Source organism: Achroia grisella, unplaced genomic scaffold (genome assembly GCF_030625045.1).
Source record: "Achroia grisella isolate CSIRO2021 unplaced genomic scaffold, CSIRO_AGI_Agris_v1 utg544, whole genome shotgun sequence".
In the NCBI taxonomy this organism is placed as follows: Eukaryota; Metazoa; Arthropoda; class Insecta; order Lepidoptera; family Pyralidae; genus Achroia; species Achroia grisella.
Window position 1 is genome coordinate 1,388,725 of NW_026712929.1, and position 6,938 is coordinate 1,395,662.

Genomic DNA, 6,938 nt, shown 5'->3' on the forward strand with positions numbered 1-6,938 from the left:
GGTGTTTTTATATTACAAACAAAGGATTAGATACACACCTCTGCCACAATAAAATTACTATTATTGCAATAAACAGATTCATATAGGAAGATTTCTTATTAAATCGTAGTATTCAAATTTACTGCATTGTTTTTTACTCCAGATACTGTTTGCGTTTTTTATTTTATACCGAAATCTTGTCATCAAATTCAAAACGCCACACATCTCACATTGATTTAGGTAAGTAATAATGTAACGTATAATCGTAGGTATTTGTTATATAATTTATTTACTAACATAATACGCACTATATCTGAATGAAATAAAGATGAAATATTTATTTCACTGTAGTAACTTTATTAAATATTTTAATTTTCCTATTTTTTCAATTAATTATAATAAGGAGCTTCTCCGTTGCCGTATTCGTTTGTTCATGTTACGTGTTCAGTTCATTAACCCCAAATTAAACTTAAATATGTATATATGTTTGCAGGTTATTTTTATTGGTATACATGTACCGAGGTAATGTTTTGTATAATATTCATCTAGACCAACCGACTAGTCTCAGATAGATCGAAGTAGACTTTGAAAGAAAAAGACCTCTACTACTTGAATACCTAGTCTCGCCTATTGTATACTATACAGCCAACTAACAGCTTACTTTGTAACATGTGTTTAGGTTGTAGGTTGAGACAAGTTAGTGAAACATGATAAGAAGTAAGACATCCTCTGAATATTACATTTTCCTTGAGGTTGAATCGACTTGGGATTGATTTCGATTCGAGTTATGGCGACCTACTGTTCTCAACTAAATCGATATTAATATTGTTATGTACGTAACTGCTTAACAATGTCTGTCTATTAAATTGGCGGTTACCAGTGAATCTCAATATGTAGGTATTCTTGGCAAATTATCCATGTATTGTACATAACGAGAGTGAGGATGTATAATGTATCTCGTTATTGCGATATCATGCACGGCGAAGCAGTCCGACACTTTAAACCCTCCAGATACTGTTTGCGCTAAACCACTGCATCGCGGTAGTGCTTTTGTAATGTATATTGTACACTTATAACTTAGTATGAAATTGTGTGTTGCCAAAAAACCTATGTTACGATAAGTATGTGGATACATAGTGGTAGTACTATTTTTTTTAACACAAATAATTGAGTTTTGTTATTATATTCATTTGCTTAATAATATTTTTCAGTAATAGTCTACTGTTGTATCTACTAAAAAAATGATTTGCCCTTGTAGAAATAAATACATATAAATGAAAATATATATATGTATTTATTTTTATAAGGGTAAACTGAATACAACTGGACCTATTTCGACTCTATCTCCCGTTATGAGCGTACAAAAATATATTTAGAAAATGCTAAGCCGTTAGTGCGCGGTGAATTCAGAAAGGGCTATCTGATTTACGCTGTTTCTGAAATTATCGCGTACAAATGGACATGACATCTTGAGAAAATACATATAGAAAACTACACTGGACTGTTTTATTGTATATCATTATATACAGTCAATATAGTTGTACAAATCTATCCGATAATAAAATGAGCGAAGATCGAAAACATTAACTACGTTAAATATCAATGTTTACATGTCTATTAAAAACATTTATTCGAAGTTATCTATCGTTTGACGCACGATTTTTGTACTGCGATAACCCTAGTGAGTATGCGACTTAAATGCAACTGACCCCTATGCTCCACTCAAGTACCCTTATCAACGGGAAATGTTTATATTGAGAATATCAAAAACAGCAAATTCTGTGAACATTTTGCTGACAATAATAAGTAAAGCGTAATATGTTTTACGTTTTCATAGTACATGGATGTTTTTATTTGTAATACATGTAACTAAAATGATAAACTTTTAGTATACGTACCTATATACATATGTATGTCTTACCTAAAATACCATTCGTTCATTCTCAAATGTAGTCTTTAGTACTAATTAACACTTACGATATACATTTCATATTTGTGTACTGCGGATACTAGATAATAATATCCAATAATAAAAAAAACACAATAAAATTAATTATATCATCATAGAACATACGGAGCTTCCGTCAGTCTACAAAAATTAAAGTCGAAGCTGTAATTCAATCAATACGTATGTGCTGAACAATATCGGGCAATGACTTGCATAAATCACCCAAACACTAAGTAGATAGAATACAAGAAAATTTATGAGTATAAGCCATTCTTTCGGAGTGGTGTGTGCTGATCAAGTAATGGATCGGAGGTCAGCCGTCGCGTCGCCGCCGCGTAGAAGCCGCGTAGCCGCGACGCCGCCGTTACGCGGTTTATCGACCCCTGAATGTAGGATAACGACATTTGTTACGACCAATCCGCATCATCTCTTTAGCGTTGTTTTGTGCAACAATGCATATGCTTAAAGAGATATCTTATTCGCAATTTACTACTATAAACTACAAGTTCATTGATGTCGTTCTTTTATACTTTCTGCCAGCTATTCGCCTATTAGGTATTTGAAATCAGAAGTGCACTGAATTATATATATATTTATAATAAATATCTTGTTTACAAAACAAATGCATGATTATAATATAAAAGGAAATATCGACAGGTACGTAGGATTAAAATACACAAACACGACGTGTCCATGTTCATTTTCATCAATTCAAAACCGCGAAATGTGATTACGTACGTGGCGTACAGCATAGTAATGGGTTTTATATTGAGTGTTTCAAAGAGGAGAAGAGAATATAGGATGAGTTCATTACTTGTTATATTTGTAGCATCCCCATTATTCTTTCTTTCTGTATATTTTCAACGTAATGACGTTGAAAATATACAACAATTAAAATTAAATACTATTGTATTCTAAAATATTACTAGTAGCATTTGCAAATTTGGATTATCGTCATAAAGGTAGATATATACGTCGACCAGATTGTGGAAAAGGCGCTGCGATAATAAAGTAAGTTTTTCATTTAGGTCACATGATTTTACTTTCATACGGCTCATAGATACTTTCGTTGTTTCAAACCAAGTTCTCAGAAATTTTACCAGAACTGCGGCTACATTCAAGTTCAGGCTTTTGAATGTTAAATAATTAAGCTCTAAGTCAGTAAGCAATATTAGGCAGTACGTATTACAGAGTCGGATTTCTTGGATATCTACTAGATTATTTATTGGAAGAGAATATAACATACTGTTACGAATGTTATCTAAGATGGGGTAATCAGAGGTAGATGATAAAAAATCGTCTACGTCGGTATATCTTAGTCTTATCTACATAATAATATGCATTTCTACAATAAATCAACCCGTTTTGTAAGTTGTATTTCAGTTGTTGGGTGAGATTAGCTAATGAAATTACAGTATAAGAGTCCTCTGAAATAGCAACGCATGAGTATGATATCACATGATAATGTAATTTCTGTGATACTATTCATATAGGTATATAAGCGATGAAGACAACTGAAACAAAAGGTAAGTTATCTTTAATATTATTAAAATTACATAAAAATAGGCATTGCCGACTATGAAGGTGTAGGATATATATGTAAATGCAACCTTTGACATGCCCAAATTTCGCCTGTTATATTTCTGAAAATTGTTTTTGTTACATACCTTATATTCCAGTCATGCTAACAGTTTTTACGTTAGTTTTATAGCACATTCACGAATTGATTTGCATTTTTAAAATCGTTTTGAACTCGTTTCAAATAAGTGTACTATGCTATTCTTGTCAAACAAATTCGTATATTTCTAATATTTTTTTCAGCTCATTCACATATCAAATCAATCAATCAAATGTTAATAGATAGAGTAATGGAATAATAGTATCAATTAAGAATAACCTAGATCGCTCTGATTTTTTTATATGTTATAAATGATGCAACGTTTGTATTTTAATAATAAACAATTTATCGGTCTACCACAACATGTATAGATTCTCAGAAGTCAATCTTCAACATCGTTTAAACTAAAGTTTCCGTTTCAGTTAGTCCCAAACATCTCACATTGAACTAAGCGGTTTAAGTTTGCCGCGTTCCGACATGTAACTGTAAAATGGACTAAACAAATTAAAATTCTGGTTTCTGAAAAGAATGATTTTGTTATTTTTAAATGTAATATTATACATATGTCAGTCATAAATAGATATAGAAATAATCTTTGTTTAAGTGCTTTTGAATACAAACTGCCAAATAGCAAGATTGACAAAAGTAACAAATAAACATAGGACAAAAAGAGTAATTAAAAGTACATATTTAAAAACAGCAAAGTTTATTTATCACCTCCATGAGTATGCTATGTAATAATAATATCTCAAAGTGTCCGTTATTGCAGCAAGCAGACTGACTGAGGTCGTGTTTATATTCACGTGCCTCAGAATTTCTTGATAATAAAAATAACAATTGGGAAGACGGTAGTGAAAAAAGTATCAATACAAAAAATTTGATATTCATCAGTGGCTAAAATGATCTACATGAATAAATGAAGTAGAACTAGCTCCTCGCAAGCAGCTGTTTTTAATTAATATGTTATTTATTATATCTACACGGCATAGTTTGAAGGCAAACAACACAATTCTACGTGTCATTGATTCTCGCTCATTTGTGGCTCTTGTATCTTCAAGCTGTACATCTTGTCTATACTTAGCTATAAAATAATTTATCTTGATTGACTGTTAGTAGTCAGAAAATCTTATTAAATTAAAAAAATAGTTAATACATACTTTTTGACATTTCTTATTAGGCAAAAAAAAATACAGTTACTTTTGGACATTTCATATTAGGCAACAGCTAGTTAAAATGTTTACAATAAAATGATCATACACCATTTCTTCTTCATCAACTGTGTATGAAAACGCTGCTTGCATGGACAAGAATCAATAGCAAGTGAACGTGACAAAGTAAAAAAAACTTGATGGTTTGATACGATCCAGATCACGCATATCACGTGCAATTTTTCGCACAATATGTATGAAGCTACACATATTGCGCAAATTGAACTGCACTAAAATAATATATACTCTATACATAAGTATGCGAAAAATAATCGTGGCAATAAACCAAATTCGAAAATCGAATGTGTATAGGTGATTCTGTAGGTAAGTATTAATATTAAGAAAACTGAGCTATATGTTGCCAACGAACAGCTCTGCTGTTTGGACTAAATGTCTCTAAAAAAATCTTTAGTAAATAAATTAATTAAAAATAAAATAATATATATCTATAAGATTTTAACAGTTTTGTTATCCTTTAGCCTATAATCATGACTACAATCCTACAATTAAAGTGACTCTATTATTTACTTACTTTTTTTAATTTATAAATTGTTTGTAATTTGTATAAATATACTTCCAACTAAAAATCCATTAGCCATTCTTTCTTCCTAAGACGGTCGATATGCTGCTTCACTTTTAGTAGTACACATTTAAATTGACACTTTTCAACGTTAAACGTCACACCTAACACCTGATACAAGGATCTGATATTTGAACGACAAGTTGATAGATTGTAAGGTATAAATAAGGATATAAATATCGTTAAAATTTTTCAGTACCTACTGTATTTTATATACTGTTTTAAGTTTGACGCGGTCATTATTTATAAGTATAATTAGTAAATCACGGGATCTTACCACGTTTTATTTTTGTTGAGTTCCCGATATTTCGGCAGTGTTTCATCGGACATGATCACGGGTAAACTGTGTTTTTTTACCCGTGAACTCAACAAAAATAAAACGTGGTAATATCCCGTGATTTACTAATTATACCTACTGTATTTTATTTAAAGTATTTTTATCATTTAGTAACTGATCGTGTTTATACGATTGCTATTAGCTAGTTATCTTTTCTTTTCTCAGAACATCAGAGAACTATAATATTTTTTTATTACATAACGCTATTAACATTATTGTTATTAACTATTCATGTAATCACTATTATCAGAGTTTGTAACCCATACTTATAAATAAAAATACGCATCAGATAGTTCCGTTTTAAAAACATCTATAATATTGATCACTACAATGCGGTATAAAATAAATGTAATCTGTTTCCGATACTGACATTTTACATTAATAACTTAATTAAATATTGTTCATATTTCATTAAAGCTTAAATTAAGACTGCAGAATAATTACATTCCGAGGTAATATATTATTTTAAGTGCTGAAAAGCGTATTGTTGGGATTTAGATAAATGCTTTAGTAGTAGCAGCCAGCCCTGATTTCTCATAGACGCATTTACTGTAGAGATCTCTAATTTTTTTAGTCACATACCTACAATATATATTATACTCGTACGTTGATACAATTTGTAAATGTAACAATAATACTTTAAAATTAATACAGCATTTTTCAGTCAGTCAGATTAGTATATTCATTACAAAAAAAAACTGTAATCATTACTTTTAATAAAATAAGTATAGTAGTGTTAAACTAAGTATAACTGTAATTTATACATACATATATTACTATACCAAAGGCAGGCACGCAAACTATTATTTTTTACACGAATATTTTTTAATCGTAGTAAAATTATTACTCGTAGTAAAAAATATTCTTCGTGCAATGAAATGCAAAATGAGGAAGATTTTGTCTGGGTAAATTCTGTGTTGTATCAGCTGTGAACTTGCGTAGGATAGACGTGCATTGCGTGTAATATGTATACACCAACTCTATGTGTTATGCTGCATGTAAATATGCCTTGACGTCAAATTTTATGCTTACATTTGGTTTTTACAGACATATATGTTTTCAGTAATAGGCGTATTCAGGAATAGGCATTGGAAGGTTAATTATTCAAAATTCACATCTATCAATCGATTGACTGTAATTAATCTGATTTATCGCATCACAAATTTTAGCAATAACTCCAAACTTTAGATTGATACCTGTTGAACATCAACTAAAAGTAATTTGGCTTTCGAAACTTCATTTTCATACTTAGCGGCTTTTTCCTTTGA